Below are 27121 nucleotides of genomic sequence, written 5' to 3'. Positions count from 1 at the left end.
CATTGTTTTTCCTGACAGTCACTTTCAAAGCTTCAGCTTGTGGTGCTGGTTAGCTCAGTTGGCTGGACTGTGGTGTAGAGTCATGCCAACAGCAGGGGAAGGTGATAGCCGAGTGATATTATCAATGGACTCTTAATCCAATCACTCGGGTAACTTCTGAGGAGCTGGGTTCAGTTTCTAACACAGCAGGTGGTGGAATTTGAAACCAGTTAAAAAAAAAATTGGAATTGAGTATGTAACGATGACCATGAGTCTGTTGGCAGGAAAAGCTCCCTCAAGGAGGGAAATTTCTGACCTGAGCATTCCCTTCTCCTTGCTGTACAGTCCCACCCTGGAGCAGAACATCACCCCTTTCTCAGAGAGTTATTGTTGGTTGCACACAGTAGTACTGCTGACCTACTGGCAACCAGCAGGTAGTGACTAGCGTGCTGTGATTCATATCAAACCTTCTCGGGTGGTGGGAGAGAGCTTCCTGTTTGACAGCCTTATTCAGATGATTAAATAATGTGAATTTTGTTTTGTAATTAATGGGACAGTACATTAAAAACTCACCTGACTCAACAATGTCCTTCAGGGGAGGAAATCTGCCATCCTTACCTGGTCACAGCAAGTGACTGATCCTGAAATGCCCTGTGGGAAATTAGGGATGGATAATGAATGCTGACCCAACCAGTGAACAAATAAAACTAAAATTAGCACCAACAATTGGACAGTGGTCCAAATGCTGGTTTTAATTAGTCCTGAATCAGTACCTGAATGGGGTTAAGTCCAGAGTAAATATCCATCAATCCTGCACCTTCAGGTATGCACTCTGCCGGCCCAATCTCTCCAACTCCTCTAGCAACATTAACGGTGTCTGTCAGGGAACATCAAGCACTGATACTTCCACAAACATTCCTGATTGGAGCTTCTCAACATGCTCCCAGGCAGTGCATAGTCCAGGTCCTAATTGTTGTGCATGAGCTTTAGGACCCTGGAGCAACCTCGGGATGATCTCATGGTGGTGCTCTCTACTGGGCCTAAATAGCACTATGTAACAAAGAGAATGCTGGAGAAACTCAGTAGGTCTGGCCGCATCTGCAAGGAGAGAGTAAACAGAGTTAATGTTTCAAGTCTTCATCCTGAAGATGAGTCATATCTGATTCAACATTAACTCTGCCTCTCCCTCTCTCCACAGATCCTGCAAGTCCTGTCCAGTTTCTCCAGCAACTTCTGTTTGTTTCAGGTTTCCAGCTTCTGCAGGAATTTATTTTGATAACTCCACCTACATTGTGCTGTTAAGTTAGATGGAAATGAAAGCACATGAAGGAACAGTCTGAATTATCTAACAGTATAACTGGGGCTTGATACATCTCCAATGCCGCTGGACCAGAGTATTTACAGTTCATATGGAATAAATCCAGAAGCTTAAGTCTGGAGACATTCTTAACCTTGCTTTCATCTTGCATCCAAACCACATGACTAGGGTGTGTTAGTGGTGTTATCACTACACTGTTAATCTAGAAAAAAGATTAGAGTGGTGCTAGAAAAGCACAGCCGGTCAGGCAGCATCTGAGGAGCAAAAGGGCAAAAGCCCTTCATCAATTAATCAGGAGATCCAGGTAATGTCCTGGGGACATGGGTTTGAATCCTGCCATGAGGATGGTGAAATTTGAACTCAGTAAAATGTGGAAATAAGATTCTAATGATGACTGTGAATCCATTGTTGGGGAAAAAACCCATCTGGTTCACTAATGTCCTTTAGGGAAGGAAATCTGTCATCCTGACCAGGTCTGACCCACATGTGACTCCACCATCAGGCCTTATTCCTGATGAAGGGATTATGCCCGAAATATCAATTCTCCTGCTCCTCGGATGCTGTCTGACCTGCTGTGCTTTTCCAGCACCACACTCTTAACTCTGATCTCCAGCATCTGCAGTCCTCACTTTCTCCTACATGTGACTCCAAGACCCACAGTAATTGCCTCTGGGCAATTAGGGATGGGCAGTAAATACAGACCCAGCCAGTGATATCCACATCCCATGACTGAATAAAAAACTGATCAGTGTGTACATAAAAACATTTATCCTCATGTCACTGTTGGGTTGTTTTTGCCATTCATGCTAATTTTCTAGCCTCTGGTTTGCCAACCTTTTGCCAATAGGAACGGTTTCTTGCCATTTATCTGTATAGACCCATCGGGATTTTGGATATTTCTATCAAATTAATGAGCAACCTCTTGTAAACCAGCCAGTTCTCTCCAGCCTATCCACATGGAATCATTCTCGGAAATATTTCCTCTCCTCCCCTGTCTGAAACCTTCCCATCATTCCTCTATTTACAGTCTCCAGTTGAGGCTGCTCCACTTCCTGAGTCCTCACCCTTTAGCTTCCATTGGCCAATATGGAAGCAGAGCACTACAGATGCTGGAAATCAGAACAATCTGGAGTATAATATGGGAAAATGTGAAGGAATGGAAACCACAAAACTTGTGTCTTATTTAAATGGAGACAAACTACAGAAAGTTGCAACTCAAAGGGACTCGGGGAAGACTTGTACATCTAACACTGAAAGCTAGCACACGTACAAATGGATTGGAATTATGTCAATGGGGTTGGATATAAGTGCAGGAAAGTCTTACTGCATCTGTACAAGGTGCTGGCAAGACCACATCTGGAGCACTGTGAGCTGTCTTGGAGACCTTATTTGCGGAAAGATATAATTTAATTGGGGGAAGTTCAGAGAAAGCCCACGAGGATAGTCCCTGGTATGGAGAGATTGTCTTCTGGGCAAAGGTTAAACAGGCTGGGCCTATACTCACTGGGGTTTAGAGGAATGAGAGATGATCTTGTGGAACCAAATCAGATTCTCAGGGGGCTTGACAGGGTCAATGCTGAGATGATGTTTCCCCGTATGGGACAGTTTAGGAGCAGAGGGCACAGTCTCAGAATAAAAGGGCAACAGTTTCAGACTGAGATCGGGAGGAATTTCTTCTCTCAAAGGGTTGTGAGTCTTTGGAGTTCCTTGTTACAGAGAGCTGTATAATATCCAGAGATTATTGATCTTTTGGGGAATCAAGGGATTACAGGGAAAGGGCAGGAAGATGGATGTGAGGAAAGTCCGGTCAGCCATGATCCTGTTGAATGGTGGAGCAGGTTCAAAGGACAGAATGGCCTCCTCCTGCTCCTATTTCTTATGGGTCTTATGGAAAAACAGAAAGCCTTGGAAATGTTCCAGAAATCAGGAATGCCCAGCGGGACATGAAGAAGTGTGAATATCTCAATCTGTCAGCACTGGGAAACGTTAGAGTCAGCAAGACAAGCTCAGAGACAGAAGGAGGGGAGAAACTGAAAGGAAACAATCAGTGATCCAGGTGAAGGCAGGATAGATGAAGTGATAAAGGGGAGTACAGTGTAAGGCCAAATACTGGGACAAAAGATAGATGGAGAGGAAGCGAAAGCAGAATCCTCACCAACAGCTGTTATCCAAAGAGGAGGCTGAGATTACAATCTGAGATTACTAATACCAGTGTTGGGTGTGGAAAGCTATGGGAGCAGCTCAGTGAATCAGTGTGGGCCTGTTGGAAATGGGCAAAGTCTTCTCTGTTGTGAATGTTAGAGTGTAAAGTGGGGACATGGGGAACTCTATCAGGGTCCTGAGCAGTAAAGGGTAAGGCTGAAGAGGCACACAGCCAATCGGGAGAAGCTGAAACTTATTCCATAAACTCTGTAAATGTGAGATACAGCGTATTTTCATGAGGCATTTTACAGCCTTTTAGGCTCAGGCTTGGGTTTAGTCGTTGAGAGATCGGAATGACTGGTCCTTTTGTTTAGGGCAGTGATCTTCAAGGATCCTTTTCCCATTCACACCTCCATCTCGGTGCAATCTTCCAGCAGGAAATGGAGTCTTGTTCCAATCCCGAAACTGGAATAGGGTCCAAGGTCTGTCCATTGGGATTTACAAACCATCGAGGAATGGGAGCGGGTTCACTCTCTGAGGGGGAGCTCCCACCCCTAGAGGGGTTGAAGGGAAACACATTGGCAGCCTCAGTGGATGAGGCAGGGGGCTACTGAAGTGAACACGGAGACAGTGAGGGGCAAATGAAGGTTAGTTGTGTTTCCTCCTTTGGGAAGGACAGGTTCTGGGTTGTGGTCAGAGCAGGGAGCTGCTGGATCTGTCTACGATGGGCTGTCTCCAGCTCCATCATGCCCCTCCCTAGCTCTGAGAACATCATGTGACCCCAAACCATGTTGCCACCTGGAAATTCCGGTCAGAGTGGGAACCAGAGTGAATGACTGAGGTGAATTTTAGGGCACTGTCCACTACTGTAATGGAACTTTTGAGAAGATAAGGGGCAATTCTGCCCTGTTGGTTTCGATGTTGGTTTGTTGCCAGTGTCTCCCCCCTCCTCCCCAGCTGTTGTGAACGAGGGCAGTTCAGAGTCTGATAAGAGACACCATCCAATGATTGTAACTTTCAGGGTCCGATGAGGCCATTTTCAACAGGACAGGTGGTGCCCAGGACAATGACACAGGGACACATTGACATGGGGTGGGGGGGGGGAATAGAATCCCTACAGAATCATAGATTCTCTACAATATGGAAACAGGCCCTGTAGCCCAACATGTCCACACTGACCGTCTGAAGAGTAACCCACCCAGACCCACTCCCCTCCCCTATTACACTACATTTACCCCTTCCTAATTCACCTAACCCACACATCCCTGAACACTACGGGCAATTTAGCATGGCCAATTCACTTAATCTGCACATTTTTGGACTGTGGGAGGAAACCAGAGCACCGGGAGGAAACCCACACAGACACGGGGAGAATGTACAAACTCAACACAGACAGTTGCCCGAGGCTGGTATCGAATCCGGGTCCATGGTGCTGTGAGGCAGCAGTGCTAACCACTGAGCCACTATGCCGGGTCCATGCAAACTGGGGGGCGGTGGGGGGATGCTATCCACTCAGTGGCACATCCCGGGTTACAAGCTGCCAGGATGACCATGCACCTGTGTTTTCAATCTTCGATTCCCACAGTTGAGGCAGAACCCACTCTACAACCTTCAATCTCTCCTCCTCTCCCCAGTGCAGATCCACAGATTAGACAGTGTGTCCTGACTATTCCCCATACTAATTGTACCCTTCCATTTCCCTGAGAGTTGGTCTCCCTCATGGGAACTGGTCCCTTGCAGGGTGCCCTCATTCAAATGGCAGGGGGTAGGATTATAACCTCCTGCCTCAGATCCAAATCACAAACCTTTCTATCGTTGCTTGTTGTCTCAGTCACAGCCCCTTCTCCCTGAGTAATCTTACTGGTGACTTTCTCTCACCTCACAGAATTCCTCTCATTGAATGGTGGAAGAGGGTGGAGGGACTGAATGGCCTCCTCCTGTTGCTATGTTCCATCACCTCTCTTTCCCATCCTGCTGTCAGACTGGCTACAGTACTAACTTTTCCAGTTTGGACAGGAGGCTGTCATGTGTAATGTGAAACTCTCTTCCTCTCTCAGGCTGATGAGTATTTCCAGAATCTTCTATTTTTATAGCATTAGCTGATGATGTGCTAATGTCTGTGCAACTTTTCATCAAATTGTTTAAGGTGTGTAATGTTTATTTGTTTCAAGATTTAAAGAGTCAGTGAGGTGTACCAACCTGTCCTTATCGTCGTGAAGCTGGGATTACCAGCTCCGAGACTAGGCTCACTGTTTACATTGTCTCAACTGCAATCTCTTTGATTGGGAATTTGTTTTGGCTCAGTGGGTGTTAATGGGAAAGCGAATGACAGCAGCAATCACGGGCTCTTAGCTGAGCTCTAATACCTTGTTCCGATGCCCATAATTATAAAACATATGCTGCTAAAGTCATGAATGATTCCCATGGCAAACCGTTACTCATAAGGCCACAGATATTATCTATTCCAGTCCAGCACATACCTCACAGTGGGTTAGTTTCACTATCTCAGGCAGTACTTCTGTCAAAAAAACATTCAAGGGAAAGTGTAAACTCTTCCATTTGTGTCCAGACTTCACTGGAAGCTTCTTCCCTTCACTTGGAGTTCCACACAATCTGACCCCCATATCACAGATGATGCTGTCCAAGCATTAACATTAATGATCAATCCTGTACACACTGCATCACTGAGACTAGCTTTCGTTCCAAGTTTTGTTTTGATTCACTTAATTTAGATTAGATTACTTACAGTGTGGAAACAGGCCCTTCGGCCCAACAAGTCCACAACGCCCCGCCGAAGTGTAACCCACCCAAACCCCTACATCTACATCTACCCCTTACCTAACACTACGGGCAATTTAGCATGGCCAATTCACCTGACTTGCACATCTTTGGACTGTGGGAGGAAACCGGAGCACCCGGAGGAAACCCACGCAGACACGGGGAGAACGTGCAAACTCCACACAGACAGTCGCCTGAGGCGGGAATTGAACCCGGGTCTCTGGCACTGTGAGGCAGCAGTGCTAACCACTGTGCCACCGTGCCACCCATTAATTTAAATTTCCCCAGCTGAAAAGGACAAATTTAATTTGCAGAAATTCACCAAAGATCCTCAGGGAGCACCTTCCAAACCCATGACCTCTTCTATCCGGAAGGACAAGGGCAGCAGATACATGGGAATACCACCTCCTGCAAGTCCCCCACCCAGCCACTCCCATCCTGACTTGGAAATATATCGCCCCACATTTAGTGTCACTGGGTCTGAATCCTGGCATTCCCTCCCTAAGGGCCGTTCCAGGTCAACCCATAGCACATGGAGTGCAGCGGGTCAAGAAGGCAGCTCAACCCCACACTCTCAAGGGGCAACAAGGGATGGGTAATAAATGCTGGGCCCGGCGACACCCACATCCCACAAGTGAAACAATTTTTAAAAATCACTTTAGCCATTTACAGTAACAAAGTGATGTGACTGAAATATACTCTGAGCAATAGGAATGCTCAACTGGTGAAGATTTCAAGATCACCTAGTTTTCTAACTTCCCAAAGACCCGGGAGTCTAGAACCAGGGGTCACAGTCAAAGGATACGGGACAGGTCATGAAAGACTGACATGAGGAGGAATTCTCTCACCCGGAGTGTAGGGAGCTTGTGGAATTTTCGACCACAGGAAGTGCTTGAGGTCAAAGCACTGAATATTTTCAAGAAGGAGTGAGATATAGTTCTGAGGGCTAAAGGTATCAAAGGGCCTGAGGAGAAAGTGGGAACAGGGAACTGAGTTGGATGATCAGCTGTGATCATAATGAGAAGTAGAGCAGGCTTGAAGGGCTGAATGGCCTACTCCTGCTCCCATTTGCTGTCTGTGCTGATCTCACTGCTTTCAATCCCAAGGTTTCACCAGAAGATATTACAGCACTGGCTTTGAGCTTCATGTCATGGGATATAAAAAGGGAAAACTGTCTCTTGTGAATAAAAACCTGAAAGAATGTCCGATGCTGGAAATCAGAAATAATAACAGAAATTGCTGGAAAAGCTCAGCAGGTTTGGCAGCATCTGTGGAGAGAATCAGAGTTAACGTTTCTGGTCCAGTGACCCTTCCTCAGAACGGTGTCTGTTTTTAATCACTCTTCAGAGGTCCCTGATGAACCATCCTGTGCTGAGGTAGAGGGTGAAGAGGCCAGAGACTCAGCTTAGCTGCTCCAGCCCTGAATTAATGAGTCTGCACTGTGTGTAACCACCCTCAGCAAGTCCTCATACCTGATGGAGGGCTTATGCCCAAAACATCAACTCTCCTGTTCCTTGGATGCTGCCAGACCGGCTGTGCTTTTCCAGCACCACACTCTCAGCTTTTTATTGGGCCCCATTACATGAACAGGAGCCTTTAACACGTCTTAAATACTAATAAACATTTAATTTCCAAAAAAACCTTACAGCTGGACACCAGTGAATCTGTTAGTTTAGAAAGTGATTTTCAGTTATTAAGGTGCACAAACACTCAGGATGTCGCCACCAGCACCAAATCCAGAACCTTCCACATTCATCTCTCCTGACAGTACACACCATCCACAAGATGCACAGCAACAACTCACCAAGCTTCCTCCGTCAGCATCTTCCAATCCCACGACCACTTCCATCTAGAAGCACAAGGGCAGTCCCGTTTGAAGTGGAGTCATCTCAGTTCAGGTTGTGGTCCTAGTCCCGGTCCCGGTTTAATGATGCCCAGAGGAAGCTGCCCACCACCTTCTCGTGCAGCTCCCCCTGCTCATCCTCCACCAGCAGCTGTTGCCCCTACCCCAATGCAGCCACGGCAGCCAGGTCTGATGGCACAGATGGCAAGCACAGCTGTGGGAGTGGCGGTGGGCTCGGCGGTTGGCCATGTGATGGGTAGTGCTCTGACAGGTGCCCTCAGTGGAGACAGTGGCTCTGAACCTGCTAAGGCTGATGTTACCTATCAGGAGCCTCCACTGGCAGCCTCTCCGACCCAGTCACAAACCCAGCAGAACATGCCATGCCAATTTGAACTGAAGCAATTCCTGGAGTGTGCCCAGAACCAGCATGACCTGTCTCTCTGCGACGGATTCAATGAGGTGTTGAAGCAATGCAAATCATCATATGGTTTGTCTTGAAGACCTGCTGGTTGGAAGCCTGGAGTTTGAAGAGGAAAGGCAGGATGATGATCCTGTTGAAGTCTTTTGATGAATTCATTGAGTTCAGTTATGTACAGTCACTGGATGTGAATAAAATATTCTTGTAATTGGGAAAAAAAAGCACAAGGGCAGCAGATACATGGGAACACCAACCCCTGCAAGTTCCCCTTTAAAGCACTCACCATCCTGACTTGGAAATATATCACCATTCCTTCAGTGTCATTGGGTCACAATCCTGGAATTCCTTCCCTAAGGGCATTGTGGGTCAACCCACAGCACATGGACTGCACCAGCACCTTTTCAAAGGGTAACTAGGAACAGGCAATAAATGCTGGGCCCAGTCAGTGACACCCATGTCCCATAAAAAAATTTTTAAAAACTCCTTTTGTGCTAAAGACATTTCCAGTTGTCAGACTGCAGTTTCTACCTTTGGTTCACAGGGAGACCTCAACCTGAGGTAGAACGGAAACTGTGAAAACTAGCACAATTTTCATCTAAATCTCTGGTCAGGTTGATAATTTGACACAACCATAAACTCTACCTCAATTTGCTATCGTTATCGAATCTGTGGACAACGGGAGTAGGTCATTTGGCCCATTGATCTTGCTGCATCGTTCATCATGATGGTGGCTGAACATTCACTTGGGCTGAACAGCCTTGCCTGCTTTTCCCCCACTTCCTTTGACCCCTTTAGCCCCAAGTGCCAGATCCAACTCTTAATAATTATTTTTACTGAGGGATAAATATTGGGAGAGAAAGTGAGGACTGCAAATGCTGGAGATCAGAGTTGAGCATGTGGTGCTGGAAAAGTACAGCAGGTCAGGCAGCATCTGAGGAGCAGGAGAGTGGACGTTGTCAGGGTAAAATCTCCCTTTTTTCCCGGAAATCATGTCATGGGATTATTCACATTGAGCTGAGAGGAGAATTGGTGCTTGGGTTGGCTGATAGATGGCACCTGGGTCAGAGTGGCACTACCTCAGCCTAGCACTGATGAAGCCAGCCTGGTTTGGTTGCTCGGGTCTCATGGAAACATATTCCAGTGCAATGTGTATACTCTCTCATGAAGTGAATGGACTTATTTAGAACTCAGTCCAAGGCTGTAGAAGGATAGTTGTTCAACACTTTATTACAATGCAGTGCACTCAGTAGGAACAATGAGCAGGTCCCATGATGCAGACTGACTGCTGTCGCTGGAACAGATTCATTGACTAAATAAGGCAAGATGTCAATCTAACATCATAATGTTCTAAGTGCCCATGACCACTAACAGACAGATGGGCAGTAGTAAATCTTCCTGCAGCAGACCCCTGCTGTGAATATAGTTCTGCAATTTAAGTTTCTAAATAAAACCTCCAAGGTGCCACTGAAATCAGAGAGGGGCTTTCTGTTAGAACAGCTCACATCACACTCAAAGATATAAACAAAACAGAAAGATTACAACGACTTTTCACAGCTACTGGGTAATGCAAGTACTCTGCAGCTGATGAGGTATTTTTGAAATGGAGTCAATTGCTGTAATGTAACAAACACAGCAACTAATTTCCACACCAAATCCCAACAAACAGCAGTATGATAAAGAACAGAGAGATAATCTGCTTTTTGTGGTGTTAATGGAGGGTTAAGCATTGGTCAGAACACTGTTTTTTCCTTTCAGTAGTACCAGAGGGTCTTTTGGTATGTCACAGTGATACATGGGGCCTCAATGTATCTGAAATGGGAATCCCTCCCCCCCTCCCCCCGGCAGTGCAGCACTTCCTCAGGACTGCACGGGGACACCTGCCTTCACTTTGTGCTGAACTCCTGGAGTGGACCTTGAATCGAGACCTTGTGATTCTGAAACAGTGGGAGGGTGTTACCAATTGAAACACTCAGCAATGCCAACTGCCCCCAGCGTGAAGCCACCATTAAACATCATCATCAATGAGAGCAAATATGCCACGGAAGGAAGGTTCCATTGTTGCTTGGCTGTCTACATCAGTAAAAGTTATCAATGATCCTTGATGGCAGGAAAGAGGAGATTATTGACAGGTGATCAATATGGCCTGACCTTCGAGTTCTGTCCCTCCATTTCCCCCACAAAGGTTTTGATGTAAAGGACAGTCAGAGTGTTCACAGCTTTGCACAGACATTATTCTACACTATTGCAGAGAAAATGGAGCAGCAGTTAAGGGAATTTAGATGAGACAAAGTTGAGGAAGGTATTTTGTATAAATTAAGTCTTGAGTTTTTTTACTTAAAAATAAAACAAGGGATTTTGAAATACATTGCGACAATAATGTGTTTGACTCCTTGAATATTTGCCATCTTCGCTGTCCCCCGAGCCCATGCCCCAGTTCCAGGCTGCAGAGAGTGGCCCACATATTGGAAACTTATGGGGAAGTGGCACTGCGTTTTCAGACACTGAATGCATAATCCCTAGAAAAGAAACATGGATTCTGCATGGATGACAGAGAAACCAAATCTACTGTCTTTGTCCACATGTCAAAGCTTTTTAAAAATTCATTCACAGGTTGAGGGTATCTCTGGCTGGGCCAGCATTTATTGCCCATCCCTAATTACCCAGAGGGCAGATAAGAGTCAACCACATTGCTGTAGGTGTGGAGTCACATCTAGGCCAGACCAGGTAAGGAAGGCAGATTTCCTTCCTTAAAGGGAGCACAGCAGATTGAGGGAATATGATTGATAATGTACAAAATTAGGAGGGACATAGATGGAGTTGACAGGAGAAACCTTTCCCCTTGACTGAGGGATCAATGACTGGGGTAGGGGGGCACAGATCAAAGGGAAGGGGCAGGAGGTTTCAAGGGGATATGAGGAAAAGCTTTCTTCAACCAGAGAGTGGTAAGAATCTGGAACTCACTGTCTCTAAGTGTGGGAGAGGCAGAAATCCTCATAACATATAAAATCATGAGGGGCATGGATAGGGTAAATAGACCTCGTCTTTTCCCTGGGGTGGGGGAGTCCAGAACTAGAGGGCATAGGTTTAGGGTGAGAGGGGAAAGACTTAAAAGGGACTTGAGGGGCAACTTTTTCACGCAGAGGGTGGTACATGTATGGAATGAACTGCTAGAGGAAGTGGTGGAGGCTAGTACAATTATAGCATTTAAAAGGTATCTGGATGGGTATATGAATAGGAAGGGTTTAGAGGGATTATGGCAAATGGGACTAGATTAATTTAAGATATCTGGTCAGTATGGATGAGTTGGACTGAAGGGTCTGTTTCCATTCTGTACATCTCTATGGCTCTATATTTAGATGTGCCCTTGTGATGCCAAGTCATACAAGGCTATGGGCCAAATGTTGGAAAATAGAATAGTTAGCTGGGTGTTTTTGACAAGCAGAGACTCAATGGGCCAAAGGGCCTTTTTCTGTGTTGTAGACTTCAAAGACTTTATGACTCCATGTCTCTCCCCAATTCCCAAACCCCTTTTCCATCCTCCTCTCTCCAGCCCCAGGAATCACAGGGGCTGGTTATGGATTTCATTGGATGGGAAAATCCAGATTGCAGCCGTCCATTCCATTCTGTGCTGGGATGTAGTGGGGCATCAATCTAATGGAGAGCTGGTTTCGGATGTGGGAATTATTTTGTGTTGTGGCATGGCATTGGGAATACAGCAGGCAGTTACTGACACTTGCTGACATTGAAGTGCAGGATGTGTAATGCTTCAAGCATTGCAACAGATTCCTGAAGACATATGATCATTTTCAAAATGTACCCTTTCACAACGCTCCCCACCTCCTCCCCCAGAGCCTCCCTACCCTTCCCACCTCCCCACCCCCACCCTGTCAGGCTCCCACTCTCTGCCCCGCCATTAGAGTATTGAACATTTGTGAATGCTGTCGTGCGTACAAGACCTCTCGCAATCTGCCTCTGATTTATAGCCATTAATTTGAAACTGATTGAGGTTGTGGGGTCGGATTTGAGCAATCTGCAAAAATTGGAATGGATCTAAATAGTGAATGGTACGGTGTAGAGTGAGAAGAGATCTGTTCGTGTCAGCAGAGTGATTCAACGGTAAGAATGTCTTTAATTCAATGAAAAAATAATTACGATTTTGATCCACTTTAGCAGGTTGTGAAAGACAGACAGGTCCTCACTATCTTGCTGATGCTTTCCTGAACCTGAACGTTTTTTTTTCTTGTTTTGTTCATTTACTGGAGTAGTTGTGGTTCAGTGTGCAGAGGCTCAGTCTGTTAGAAATGGAATGCAGGAACAGTTAAATCCCAACAAAGTTGTTGCTGTTTTGTCAAGGGAACTTTTGCTTTCGATAACGGGTGATTTTTAAAGAAGTAAACTCTGCACTGAGCAGAGAGCAGGAGAGATCAATCACTTTTAAGAGGACACCCATCCTAACTGAAATATAAATTAGCCAATAAGGGAGGCCAAATTTATTTCCTAACAGTCTGAAAATAGTTCTGAAATTATAGTTATACAAATCAATTCCATCTATCTCAGAAAGATTTATCAAAATCTTTACATGTGAAATGTGCTCCTTTAGTAGAGAAACTATTAGACCAACATTAAGTGTTCACAAAACATTAACAGCTAAAATAAAAGGATTTGTATTTATACACCATTTGCGACTTCAGGACTTCCCGAACCATTTTTTCAGCCTTGCAATGTAGTGATTGTCGTAATTTAGGAAGTTTCTTAACAGAAAAGTAGAAAATGCTGTAAATAGAATTCCTGAGAGAATTCCTTAGGATATTGTGGAAAGATTTCATTGGAAACCATTTACTCTGTTTCTCTCTCAATGCCTGACACAAAGTGCTTCCAACACTTACTGTTTCTTGTTTTGGCTAGTTTTCCAGTTACCTCAGTATTTTGTTTGTGGTCACAGCTCCCATTATGTTGTAAACTGTAGCCTGCAGTAATCTTGAGAAGTTGATTAGCTCAGTTGGCTGGTTGGCTGGTTTGCAATGGAGGATGATAGCATCGGTGGGGGTTCAATTCCCGCACCAACTGAGGGTTACTACAAAGGACTCTCCTTCTCAACCTCTCCCCATGACTGAGACGTGCTGACCTTCAGGTTAAACCACCACCAGTTGTCCCTCTGTAATGAGGGAGCAGTGCTATGGTCCATCGACCATATGTTCTATCGACTTTTCACTGGTTGATTGGTTGGTGAGAAGATGGTGATCTGTAGGCTACCACTGGTCATTGTCAGTGAAAGGTGAAGCAGTGTTTCACACTAAATAACAGGAACTTGAATGATCCAGGGCCATGTGCAGAATGTTTAAGCTCAAGCTTCGAGCTGTTTGGTACATGACTGAACATGTGAGAAATCTCGACAATGTAAACATTGCTGGCCTGCTGGAAATGATTTGCATGATCACATGAATACTTTCACAGTTGGAGACAAGGCATTGGGAAAGAGAGGTGCTGTTAACATTGAACATTCAAAATAAAAATAAAATAGAGTCAAATGTCTTTGGGCTGTTGTAACCGTACCCACTTCCAACACTTCCTCTGGCAGTTCATTCCACAAACAAAACACACTGTGTGAAATAATTGCCCCTCAGGTCCAGTTTAAATCTTTCTCCTCTCACCTTGAATCTATACCCTCTAGTTCTGAACTCCCCTACCCTGGGGAAAAGACCTTTGCTACTTACCTTCTCCATAACCTTCATGATTTTATAAATCTCTACAAGGTCACCCATCAGCTTCCTACACTCCAGGGAAAAAAGTGACAGCCTATCCAGCCTCTCCTTATAACACAAACTCTCCAATCCAAGCAATATTCTGCACTCTATCCAATTTAATAATATCCTTCCTATAGCAGAGCAATTAGAATTGTATACAGCTGTACAGAACTGTAAAAGACTGTAGTTCAAGAGGAACTTTCAAATTACACGTTTCTTAGTCAGAATGCCACACAGATGTGACGTCTTATCAGTAAGAAGGATGCCATGCCATCATCTAGTGCATTGTGGGTTCCTTCACCACCATGAACATTGGGAAGACTCCATCAAAGTAACACCTGCAGTGTTAACTCTGCCATTTTACATTTTGAGTTTGTTCTCCGATATAAAATTAATCCACAGCTGAATCCAAGACTGACTGGAGAATTATCCTCAGCTTCTCATTCTGGGCAGTTCCATTTGTCTCTGAGAATGACGTTGAACATTCGGTTTATAGGTGCATGCCCTATCGACTCTGCACTGAGAGAAAACTGCCCCTTCCTCATCTGTCCAAACTGTCTCTGCTATCTTCATGGTTTATCCCATATCTGTCTGGATTCTCACGTGAGATGTTCTCCTCTCTATTACCAAGCTGCAGGTCTCCATGTCACTCCGGTCCAGGTGTGGGCTAATAAGATTCATACCAATCCTGGTGAGGTCACTGAATATATGACTGACATCAGGAGGAGAGAAGGCACCAGCCTAGAATGAGTTTGTGTACAGTCAGGTCTTACATACCACACTGGAGCTGTATCTGAGTCACAGCAGGTAACAGGGAAGGTCAATGGAATGGCCTTTATTTCAAAGATGAATAGAATATAAAATTGGAGAGGCTTTGCTAAAACTAGTCAAAACGCAGCTGGAATACTAATTTGAGTCTCCTTATCTAAGGAAATATATAATGGCATTGTAGACCGTCCAAGGAAGGATCAATCGACTGATCCCAGGGATGGAGGGACTCTGAAGAGAAATTGAGTAAACTGGGTCTGTACTCATTGAAATAGAGATGAATGTCAGGGAACATGGAATATTCTTAGGGGCTTGACAGGGGAGATGTGGAGAAGTTGTTTCCCCTTGTGGGAAAGTCGAGGACCAGAAGAAATAATCTCAGAATAAGGAATCACCCATTGAAGACAGAGATGAGGAGGAATTTCTTCTCTCAGAGAGGAGTGAATCCATGGAATTCTCTCTCACAGACGGCTGGCGAGGCTGGGACATGAAAGTAGACTCAAGGCTGAGAGAGACAGATTTTCACTCAGGAAAGGAGTCGAGGGGTGTGGGGAAAAGACACGGAAGTGGAGTTGAGGATTATCAGATCAGCGATGGTCTGACTGAATCCACGTATTAGGCCTTATATACAGATTCAACAAGGGAAAGTGCACATCTGGATATCCCCAACCGAGTAATATTCCAGAATAATATCTCAAACCAACACTGGATTAAAACACAGGAGCAAACTATGGGCCCACATTAACCCTATTCTCCCAGCCTACCCAGCTTACAATTTGCCTGGCAACGTAAAATGTTCAAAGCAAGTGGATTATCAGCTTCCTGACCAACAGGCCCCAATCAATGAAGATAAGTAACTGCACCTCCTCCACAATATCACTAGAGCCGCCCCAAAGGATGTGTCCCTCAGTCCCCTACTGTACTCCCTGTACACCCACGGCTGTGCCCTTAGCCCCCTACTCTACTCCCTGTAGCCCCACGGCTGTGTCCCTCAGCCCCCTACTCTACTCCCTGTACACCCACGGCTGTGTCCCTCTACCCCCTTACTGTACTCCCCGTACACCCACGGCTGTGTCCCTCAGCCCCCTACTGTACTCCCTGTACACACACGGCTGTGTCCCTCAGTCCCCTACTCTACTCCCTGTACACCCACGGCTGTGTCCCTCTACCCCCTTACTGTACTCCCCGTACACCCACGGCTGTGTCCCTCAGCCCCCTACTGTACTCCCTGTACACACACGGCTGTGTCCCTCAGTCCCCGACTGTACTCCCTGTACACCCACGGCTGTGTCCCTCAGCCCCCTACTCTACTCCCTGTACACCCACGGCTGTGTCCCTCAGCCCCCGACTGTACTCCCTGTACACACACGGCTGTGTCCCTCAGTCCCCGACTGTACTCCCTGTACACCCACGGCTGTGTCCCTCAGCCCCCTACTCTACTCCCTGTACACCCACGGCTGTGTCCCTCAGCCCCCTTACTGTACTCCACGTACACCCACGGCTGTGTCCCTCAGTCCCCGACTGTACTCCCCGTACACCCACGGCTGTGTCCCTCAGCCCCCTACTGTACTCCCCGTACACCCACGGCTGTGTCCCTCAGCCCCTACTGTACTCCCTGTACACCCACGGCTGTGTCCCTCAGCCCCCTACTGTACTCCCCGTACACCCACGGCTGTGTCCCTCAGCCCCCTACTGTACTCCCCGTACACCCACGGCTGTGTCCCTCAGCCCCCTACTGTACTCCCCGTACACCCACGGCTGTGTCCCTCAGCCCCCTACTGTACTCCCCGTACACCCACGGCTGTGTCCCTCAGCCCCCTACTGTACTCCCTGTACACACACGGCTGTGTCCCTCAGTCCCCTACTCTACTCCCTGTACACCCACGGCTGTGTCCCTCTACCCCCTTACTGTACTCCCCGTACACCCACGGCTGTGTCCCTCAGCCCCCTACTGTACTCCCTGTACACACACGGCTGTGTCCCTCAGTCCCCGACTGTACTCCCTGTACACCCACGGCTGTGTCCCTCAGCCCCCTACTCTACTCCCTGTACACCCACGGCTGTGTCCCTCAGCCCCCGACTGTACTCCCTGTACACACACGGCTGTGTCCCTCAGTCCCCGACTGTACTCCCTGTACACCCACGGCTGTGTCCCTCAGCCCCCTACTCTACTCCCTGTACACCCACGGCTGTGTCCCTCAGCCCCCTTACTGTACTCCACGTACACCCACGGCTGTGTCCCTCAGCCCCCTACTGTACTCCCCGTACACCCACGGCTGTGTCCCTCAGCCCCCTACTGTACTCCCCGTACACCCACGGCTGTGTCCCTCAGCCCCTACTGTACTCCCTGTACACCCACGGCTGTGTCCCTCAGCCCCCTACTGTACTCCCCGTACACCCACGGCTGTGTCCCTCAGCCCCCTACTGTACTCCCCGTACACCCACGGCTGTGTCCCTCAGCCCCCTACTGTACTCCCCGTACACCCACGGCTGTGTCCCTCAGCCCCCTACTGTACTCCCCGTACACCCACGGCTGTGTCCCTCAGCCCCCTACTGTACTCCCCGTACACCCACGGCTGTGTCCCTCAGCCCCCTACTGTACTCCCCGTACACCCACGGCTGTGTCCCTCAGCCCCCTACTGTACTCCCCGTACACCCACGGCTGTGTCCCTCAGCCCCCTACTGTACTCCCCGTACACCCACGGCTGTGTCCCTCAGCCCCCTACTGTACTCCCCGTACACCCACGGCTGTGTCCCTCAGCCCCCTACTGTACTCCCCGTACACCCACGGCTGTGTCCCTCAGCCCCCTACTGTACTCCCCGTACACCCACTGCTGTGTCCCTCAGCCCCCTACTGTACTCCCCGTACACCCACGGCTGTGTCCCTCAGCCCCCTACTGTACTCCCCGTACACCCACGGCTGTGTCCCTCAGCCCCCTACTGTACTCCCCGTACACCCACGGCTGTGTCCCTCAGCCCCCTACTGTACTCCCCGTACACCCACGGCTGTGTCCCTCAGCCCCCTACTGTACTCCCCGTACACCCACGGCTGTGTCCCTCAGCCCCCTACTGTACTCCCTGTACACCCACGGCTGTATCCCTCAGCCCCCTACTGTACTCCCTGTACATCCACAGCAGTATCCCTCAGCCCCCTACTGTACTCCCCATATACCCACTGCTGTGCGTCAATGTATTTGCCTGTTTATGTTTATTTGTGTGTGTGGGAATGTGTGCGTATATCTCTCTGTGTGTCTGTAGCTGTGTGTGTCAATGTGTGTATCTGTGTGGGTCTGTGTGTGTGTTTATCTATGTGTGTGTATGTGTGTGTTTGTCTGTTTATGCCTGTGTGTGGGAATGTGTAACGATGTGTGTCTGTGTGTGCATGTGTATATATCTGTCTGAGTGTGTGTCTGTGTATGTGTGTATTTTTGTGTCTGTGTGTGTCTGTGTCTATATTTTGTGAATTTATGTATGTCTGTGTGTGTGTATATCTATCTGTCTGTGTGTGTATCTGTCTGTATGTGTATCTGTTTGTGTGTGTCTCTGTGTGTGTCTGTGTGTGTGTGTTGATCTGATTTGATTTGATTTGATTTATTGTTGTCACATGTACCAAGATACAGTAAAGAGTATTGTTGTGTGTGTTAACCAGACAAACCATACCTTACATAGGTACATTAGGGTCGTAGAACAGCATGCAGCATATAGTGTTACAGCTACAGAGAAGGTGCAGAGAGAGATCAACTCTAATATATTAGGGGCCTCTAATATATGAGTCTGAAAACAGTGGGGAAGAAGCTGCTTTTGAATATGTTGGGACATGTTTTCTAACTTCCATGTCTTCGGCCTAATGGAAGAGGGTGGATGAGAGTATAACCAGGATTAGAGGGTCTTTGATGATGCTGACTCCTCTCCTGAGGCAGCAGGAAGTATAGATGGAGTCAGTGGATGAAAGGATGGTTCCCCTGATGGAGCCAGGGTGAGAGGATTTGAGCTATAGGGAGAGGCTGAAGAGGCTGGGACGGTTTTCCCTGGAACGTCGGAGACTGAGGGGGTGACAGTAAAAAGGTTTATAGATTCATGAGGGGCATGGATAGGATAAATAGACAAGGTCTTTTCCCTGGGGTAGGGGAGTCCAGAACTAGGGGGCTTAGGATGAGAGGGGAAAGTATAAAAGAGACCTAAGGAGCAACTTGTTCATGCAGAGGGTGGTACGTGTATGGAATGAGCTGCCAGAGGAAGTGGTGGAGGCTGGTACAATTACATTTAAAAGACATCTGGATGGGTATATGAATAGGAAGGATTTGGAGGGATATGGGCTGGGTACTGGCAGGTGGGACTAGATTGGGTTGGGATATCTGGTCAGCATGGATGAGTTCGACCGAAGGATCTGTTTCAATGCTGTACACCTCTATGACAGTGCTTCTATGCTGTACACCTCTGTGACTCTATGACACTGTTTCTGTGCTGTACATTTCTATGACTCAATGACACTGTTTCTGTGCTGTACATCTCTGTGACATTATGACACTGTTTCTATGCTGTAAATCTCTGTGACTCTACGATGCTGTTTCTATGCTGTACATCTCTGTGAATCGATGACACTGTTTCTATGCAGTACATCTCTGTGACTCTACGACGCTGTTTCTATGCTGTACATCTCTGTGACTATATGACACTGTTCCTATGCTGTACATCTCAGTGACTCTATGACACTGTTTCTATGCTGTACATCTCTGTGACATTATGACACTGTTTCTATGCTGTTCATTTCTATGACTCAATGACACTGTTTCTATGAATACACCTCTGTGACTCTATGCCACTGTTTCTATGCTGTACACCTCTATGACTATATGACAGTGTTTCTATGCTGTACATCTCTGTTACTCTATGACATCTATGCTTTATCTCTGTGACTCTATGACACCGTTTCTATGCTGTATCTCTGTGACTCTATGACACTGATTCTATGCTGTACCTCTGTGACTCGATGACACTGATTCTATGCTGTACCTCTGTGACTCTATGACACTGATTCTATGCTGTACCTCTGTGACTCTATGACACTGATTCTATGCTGTACCTCTCAGCAACTCTATGAGAGTTACTATTGTGTACACTTCTGTGAATCTATGACACTGTTTCTATGCTGTACATCTCAGTGACTCTATGACACTGTTTCTATGCTGTACCTCTCAGCAACTCTATGAGAGTGTTACTATTGTGTACACTTCTGTGAATCTATGACACTGTTTCTATGCTGTACATCTCAGTGACTCTATGACACTGTTTCTATGCTGTACCTCTCAGCAACTCTATGAGAGTGTTACTATTGTGTACATTTCTGTGACATTATGACACTGTTTCTATGCTGTTCATTTCTATGACTCAATGACACTGTTTCTATGAATACACCTCTGTGACTCTATGCCACTGTTTCTATGCTGTACACCTCTGTGAATCTATGACACTGTTTCTATGCTGTACATCTCTGTGGCATTATGACACTGTTTCTATGCTGTATATCTCAAATGACAGTGTTTCTTTGCTGTATCTCTGTGACTCTATGACACCGTTTCTATGCTGTACATCTCACTGTTTCTATGCTGTACATCTCAGTGACTCTATGACACTGTTTCTATGCTGTACATCTCTGTGACATTATGACACTGTTTCTATGCTTTATCTCTGTGACTCTATGACACTGTTTCTATGCTGTACATTTCTATGACTCAATGATAATGTTTCTATGCTGTACACCTCTGTGAATCTATGACACTGTTTCTATGCTGTGCATCTCTGTGACATTATGACACTGTTTCTATGCTGTACATTTCTATGACTTAGAAACAGTGTCATTAAGTCATAGAAATGTACAGCATAGAAACAGTGTCATAATGTCACAGAGGTGTACAGCATAGAAACAGTGTCATTATGCTGCACATCTCTGTGACATTATGACACTGTTTCTATGCAGTACATTTCTATGACTTAATTACACTGTTTCTATGCTGTACACCTCTGTGACTCTATGACACTGTTTCTATGCTGTACATCTCTATGAATCTCTATAATTTCTTGCAGTCTTGGGAAGACCTGTTGTTGTTCCAAGCTGTGATGTATCCAGGTAGGGTACTTTCTGTGGTGTGCCTATAAAAATTAATGAGTCATTATGGTATGCTGTATTTCGTGCACCTCCTGAGGGAATAAAGGCATTGCTTTGCTTTCCTGTCTGTAGTGTCGATGTGGAGGGACCAGGACAGACTGTCGGTGATATTTCCTCCCAGGAACTTGATGCTGTTGACCATCTCCCCCTCAGCCCCACTGACACAGACAGGAGTGTGCCCTCCACTCCACTTGCTGAAGTCAGTGACCAGCTCCTTCGTTCTGCTGACATTGAGGGAGAGATTGTTGTCTATAGACCCTGGCTATCTGTGTATGTGTGAGTGAGAGAGAGAGAAAGAGACAGATAGTATGTATCTGTGTGTGCGCGTGCGCATTTGTGTGAGAGAGAGAGTTTCTGTGTATGTATGTGTGCGTGAGAGAATGTGTGTGTATGTGAGAGAGAGAATGTGTGTGTATGTGTGTGAGAGAGACTGAATCTCTGTGTATGTATGTGTGTATGTGTAAGTGAGAGAGAGAGTGTGTGTATGTGAGAGAATGTGTATCTGTGTGTGTGTATGAGAGAGGGAGAGAGTGTGTGTGTGTGAGAGAGCGTGTATCTGTGTGTGTGAGTGTGTATATGAGAGAGGGAGAGAGTGTGTCTATGTGAGAGAGTGTGTATCTGTGTGTGAGTCTGTGTGTGTGTATATATATGAGAGAGGGAGAGAGTGTGTGTGTGTGAGAGAGTGTGTATCTGTGTGTGTGTGAGTGTGTGTGTATATATGAGAGAGGGAGAGAGTGTGTGTATGTGAGAGTGTGTATCTGTGTGTGTGTGAGTGTGTGTGTATATATGAGAGAGGGAGAGAGTGTGTGTATGTGAGAGAGTGTGTGTGTGAGAGTATGTGTGTGTGTATATGAGAGAGGGAGAGAGTGTGTGTGTGAGAGAGCGTGTGTATCTGTGTGTGTGTGTGTGTGTGTGCGTGTGCATGTGTATATATGAGAGAGGGAGAGAGAGTGTGTGTGTCTGTGTGTGTCTGTGTGTGTCTGTGTGTGTCTGTGTGGGGCAGTGAGATGGGGAGGGGTATTGAGGTGTAGATTGGAAAATCACGAGACAGTGGGATACCACTGTCCTTTGCATTTTTCTGTCAATTCTGCAATTCACACCTTCTGTGTAAACTCATTGGTTTGATCTGTCAGTGACATTTTGATGGTGAGAGTCTAAATCTGTCAGATAAATCCAAGTGTCAGCTCCACATCAGACTGACAGACACAGAGTGTTGTGTGTCAGCGCCACGTTTAGGATGAATTTAACTCCAAGCATTTCTGACACTGAAACCCCTGAGCAGATGAAGAGCAATCCTGTTTCATTTCTGAAAGCTTGTCATCGAAGCGTGTAAACAAACATTCATAAATGGAAGATAAAAGTGAAGAGGGTGGGGACCAGGATCCAGGGCCTGGGATGTTGCTATGGGATACGGAGAAGAGAAACAAAGGCTCATAGCATCTTTCCTCATGCTGGAGACAAGGAACTGAAGTAACCATGTCATCACTGAAGATTGGATGAAAAGGGGTAGGCGAGGGAGGTGGAAGAGGTATGCAGAGAGAGAAGAATGCATGTCTTCATGACCCACCATGGTTAGGGTTGGAGTCAAACCCATGCTCATGGCTTTACAGTCACTAACCCAACGTTGCTAACTGAGCCCTTACTTCCTGGGGACATGGACTCAATCCCACCAAACGTAAACTCTGGAACAATCAATCAATACAATCCCCATCAGTCGTTTATAAAAACTCATCCACTTCACAAAGCTCCTTTAAGGGGTGAAATCTGCTAGCCTTACCTGGTCTGAGCTCCATGTGACTCCAGACCCACAGCCTGTCTTCCCTGCTCTCCGAAATGCCTCACAAGCTAAATAGTTCAATGGTAGTTAGGGCCAGGCAGCAAATGCAATTTTGGGCATTAACATTGGCGGCACAGTGGCTCAATGGTTAGCACTGCTGCCTCACAGCACCAGGGCCCAGGTTCAATTCCAGCCTCGGGCGACTGTCTGTGTGGGGTTTGCACATTCTCCCCGTGACTGCGTGGGTTTCCTCCGGGTGCTCCAGTTTCCTCCCACTGTCGGAATATGTGCAGGTTAGGTGGATTGGCCATGCTAAGTTGTCCATAGTGTTAGTCGCATTTGTCAGAGGGAATTGGTCTGGGTGGGTTACTCTTCAGAGGGTCAGTGTGGTCTGGTTGGGCCAAAGGGTTGTTTCCATACAGTAGGGCATCTACTCTAATCTAATCCAATCTAATCTATATCCCATTAATGAATAAACACAAATAAAGTCAGAATCTCTAGCTAGGCAGTTGCATTGTTTAGAAATGTTTGTGAATAGTAAGACTGAAAGTCACTTCTAAGGTGAGAGACTGAACAGTAACCTTGTCATCACTGAAGACTGGATGGAAAGGGGTCGGAGAGGTAGGTGGAAGAGATATGGGTATGAAGTGGGTGACTGTAATAACCATTTTTATACTGAGGGGGTCATGTTAGATTCTGACACCATCTTACCTGGTCTAGCTTACACGTGACTCCAGATGCACAGCAACGTGGTTGTCTCTTATTCACCCTCTGAAAGGGCTCGAGCAAGAATCTTATTTCCAGAATAAAGAAAGCCGAATGCTCACACCCACAACTCATTAAAGTGTAAGATATTTGTCATAGCCCTTCTACAACCCCCCTTCTATTTCTTCTATGCCCTCTCCCAATCTCACCCTCCTCCCTTCCTCTCTCCTCTCCCCCTCCACGCTCCTCCCTCAGCCTCCCATCACAACTGCACTGCTTCCCTTTTCCTCCTTCCCCTTCTGTCTCCTCCTCTGCCTCCCTCTCCTACTTTCCTACTTCCCCACTCTCCCCACTCTCCCCCCTTCCCCTTCTGTCTCCCCAACCCCCACCTCACTGGCAATTCCTTTTGGATGGAAAGGTTTCACATGTACACTGATCCAATGGCCTCCTGGAAGTGAGGAATTGGCTCCCATATCCAGCAGTGTATTTATTATGTGTGACCTCTGCCTCTCTATTCACCATTCACACTGGGACCACTGGCTGTCCATCAGCACAGCCTGACCCTCAGATTGGCTCCCGCCCACCTGTTGATTTGCATTTGATGACATTCTCAGAACCAACTTCCTGATTGGCTTCCTTCAGCCAGGTCCTGTCCAATCACATGATTCTGTGTTCCTGTTCATATGTTCACATTCCCTTCTGGGATCCCCAGCCAGGAAATATCCTTGTGTCAAAATCAACACATTGCCATCAAAATTCAGTCCTCAGCCTTACTGTGATATTTGGTTTTCAGCATCTGCAGTCATTGTTTTTACCCTGTGATCAGCCCAGTCAGGCTGACCAAAAGATGCCATCATTAACTGACAGAATTTCTAACCAGGTTATGATCAACTAGGCAAAAGTGAGGACTGCAGATGCTGGAGATCAGAGTCTAGATTAATGTGTTGCTGGAAAAGCACAGCAGGTCAGACAGCATCCAAGGAGCAGGAAAATCAACGTTTTGGGCAAAAGCCCTTCATCAGGACTGAAGGCAGGGAACCTCTCCACCCTGGAGGCTGCCTGCCTCTATTCCTGATGAAGGGCTTTTGCCCAAAACGTCGATTTTACTACTTCTCGGATGCTGCCTGACTTGCTGTGCTTTTCCAACACCACTCTAACCTAACCAGGTGATGAGTTGGGTATTGGCTGTCCCTTATACAAAAATTACATGAATTTTAGAAAGAAAAATTGACAGTTGAAAGTATTTTCTCAGTCTTTTGATAGCTATTTGCCCTCAAATCACAGCCATAAAAACACTCAACAAAGGGAATATTGCTTGTTGCCTGCACAGCTGATAGGTATTGGGTTCATGTGATCTGGGTCTGTTCTGAATGACCAAAGCACAGTAACATAACCAGGAATTGCTGTGGGTCCTGTACGCTGGCTGGGCTAATCTCAACAACATCATGGAATAGACTACAAACCTCTCCCCATTGGTAATGTAAACTGTAGAGGAACCTGGACATTACTTCATCACCAAAATACCAGGCGAGGGTTGCAAAGTGGGAAAACCAGCTGGTTCACATTATAAACTGTGCAAGACAATGGTGCATTTTGAAGCAGTGAAGGAGAATATTGTGAGACAGAGTGACTCTGAGAGTCATTGAGTTAAGGAAACTCTGCTCAATGACAGCCCTCTGGTTGGTTAGGTTGCAGTTGTTACAAAGTTACAAGTGCAAGGGCTACGAAACATCCAGAGCCCGTAAATGGAAAGCATCTCTCTCTCTCTCTCTTTGTATGTGGGGAAAAGACAGAAAGAAAAATGCTTAAAATAAGTAATACTAAGTTCCACCTGATCAACCACCACTTTCCAGGCAGGAACGTAGAATTCTTAGAGTATGGGCCTTTCAGCCTATCACACCTGCACTGAGCCTTCAGAGAGAATCCTACCCAGACACAACACCCCTCCCACTCTATCCCCATGCCTTATATTAACCATGCCAATCCTGCACTCTACAGACAATTTAGCTCAGCCAATACAGCTTTGGAATACAAGAGGAAACCAGAGCACCCATTTAGCTTCCACCCAGGCAGTCACCCAGATCGCTAGCACTGTGAGGCATCAGTGCTAACCAATAAGCCACCAGACCATCTGCCTATCTCAGCAGTGCTAAAAATCAAGAGAAACTGTGTGAAATAATTAATTTAGCCTTCCGATCTGGATTTTGATCTTTGAAATTTTGTTTATCCCGTCTATTTCCTTTCTGCATTCACAGTATTTAGGTTAAACCTTCTGAATTTTATCTGTCTTAACCTGTGTTTTTATGGGTTTTAAAGGGGTATGGATGAAGTCGCACTGTAGTAAAGTAGGAATTCTTTCTTTTCTCCATACTTGTTGAAGTTGGTGTGTTACCATGGAGATATTTTCTATTCAGGATGAAATCTGGTGTGAATTGCTGTAAGGGATTAGTGCCCACACCTGACTGATCTGTTCAGTTGGTGCAGCAAATACAGCTACTTGATTGATCCATGAAGCATGTTCCTTTGCCAATAAATTCTTACTAGAGTACCTATTGATGTCATGAGGTTAGCTGATGAGTTATAGGCAGAGCAGGATGGACAGAAAGCAGTAAGTTTTTGAAAAGCACAGTTTGCTACCTCAGAAACCAGCAGTCAGGCGATGTAAGCAATATATCAGAGCAAACAGCTGACAGAGTAGAGTTAAAAAGTTAAAAAGAGCTTTTATGAACCTGGACTGAAATTAGATTTAAAACGCTCAGTGACAGCAGGGTAATTTTCCCAGATAAATGCAGTGAGTAAGGTTAGTTATCTACTGCAAGTTCGTTTTGGATCTAAGATCAATCCTGGTCACTTTGGGCTGCCAAGGTTGGCAAAGGAATTTTCTAATTTTCCTCCATCCAGCAAGGAATCCTGTCATTTATATTAGCAATGCTTAAAGCTGTACTATAATGAGTAACTATGGATCACACAAAGACAGAAACTGAGTTAGTGTTTCAAGCCCCATTGACACTTCTTCAAAACTCTGGTTTTCTCTCTCTCCACAAATGCTGCCTGACTTGCTGGTTTCTCTGGCACTTTCTGATTTTGTTTCAGATCTCCAGCATCTGCAGTATTCTTGCTTTGTTTTTGAGCATCTATGGCTGATGTTAGAAGGCACTGTGAATGAGCCCTGTCGACAGGACCCAAAGGCTTCCTTTTAATGGTCGGTCTAATGGAAGCGCGCCATTAGCGAGCCTGGTAAAGGTACTCAAAGCTACAATTGTTTGGTGCATTTTGTACAGCCTGAACCTGAAATGGACGTTACCTTTTCCAAACTGTCTCCACTGTACCATCCAAACAGATTGGAGGGGCACAGGTGAGGGTGTCTGCTGAAAAGACTGCCTCAGGTGGTCATTTTCTCTGGCTTGTTTTCACCAGAAAGCTCTGTTGGAAGCTGATAGAGATGAGGAAAGGGATTTCCCTCAGGAGGAGGCTGTGCATGTG

The 27121-nt window shown here is 46.3% G+C and overlaps 1 protein-coding gene and 1 pseudogene across 3 annotated transcripts in view; both read left to right on the top strand.

Annotated features, from left to right (window-relative positions):
* Positions 1-27121, top strand: part of rbm20 (RNA binding motif protein 20) — a 246384-nt gene that overhangs the window by 127204 nt on the left and 92059 nt on the right. Inside the window, exon 1 of one of the 3 annotated variants that reach the window (XM_072557043.1) lies at positions 12411-12594. The exons of the other annotated variants lie outside the window; for them this stretch is intronic. The gene's annotated coding sequence lies outside the window, so the exon portion shown is untranslated. Of the gene's footprint in view, positions 1-12410; positions 12595-27121 lie in introns of those variants that run through there. 3 annotated transcript variants of the gene reach the window in all.
* LOC140463699 (coiled-coil-helix-coiled-coil-helix domain-containing protein 2 pseudogene) lies at positions 8133-8699 on the top strand (annotated as a pseudogene).

Source organism: Chiloscyllium punctatum, chromosome 38, assembly GCF_047496795.1.
Source record: "Chiloscyllium punctatum isolate Juve2018m chromosome 38, sChiPun1.3, whole genome shotgun sequence".
NCBI classification, from domain to species: Eukaryota; Metazoa; Chordata; class Chondrichthyes; order Orectolobiformes; family Hemiscylliidae; genus Chiloscyllium; species Chiloscyllium punctatum.
The sequence above is the reverse complement of the archived record's forward strand: the minus strand, read 5'-3'. Positions and strand labels throughout refer to the sequence as shown.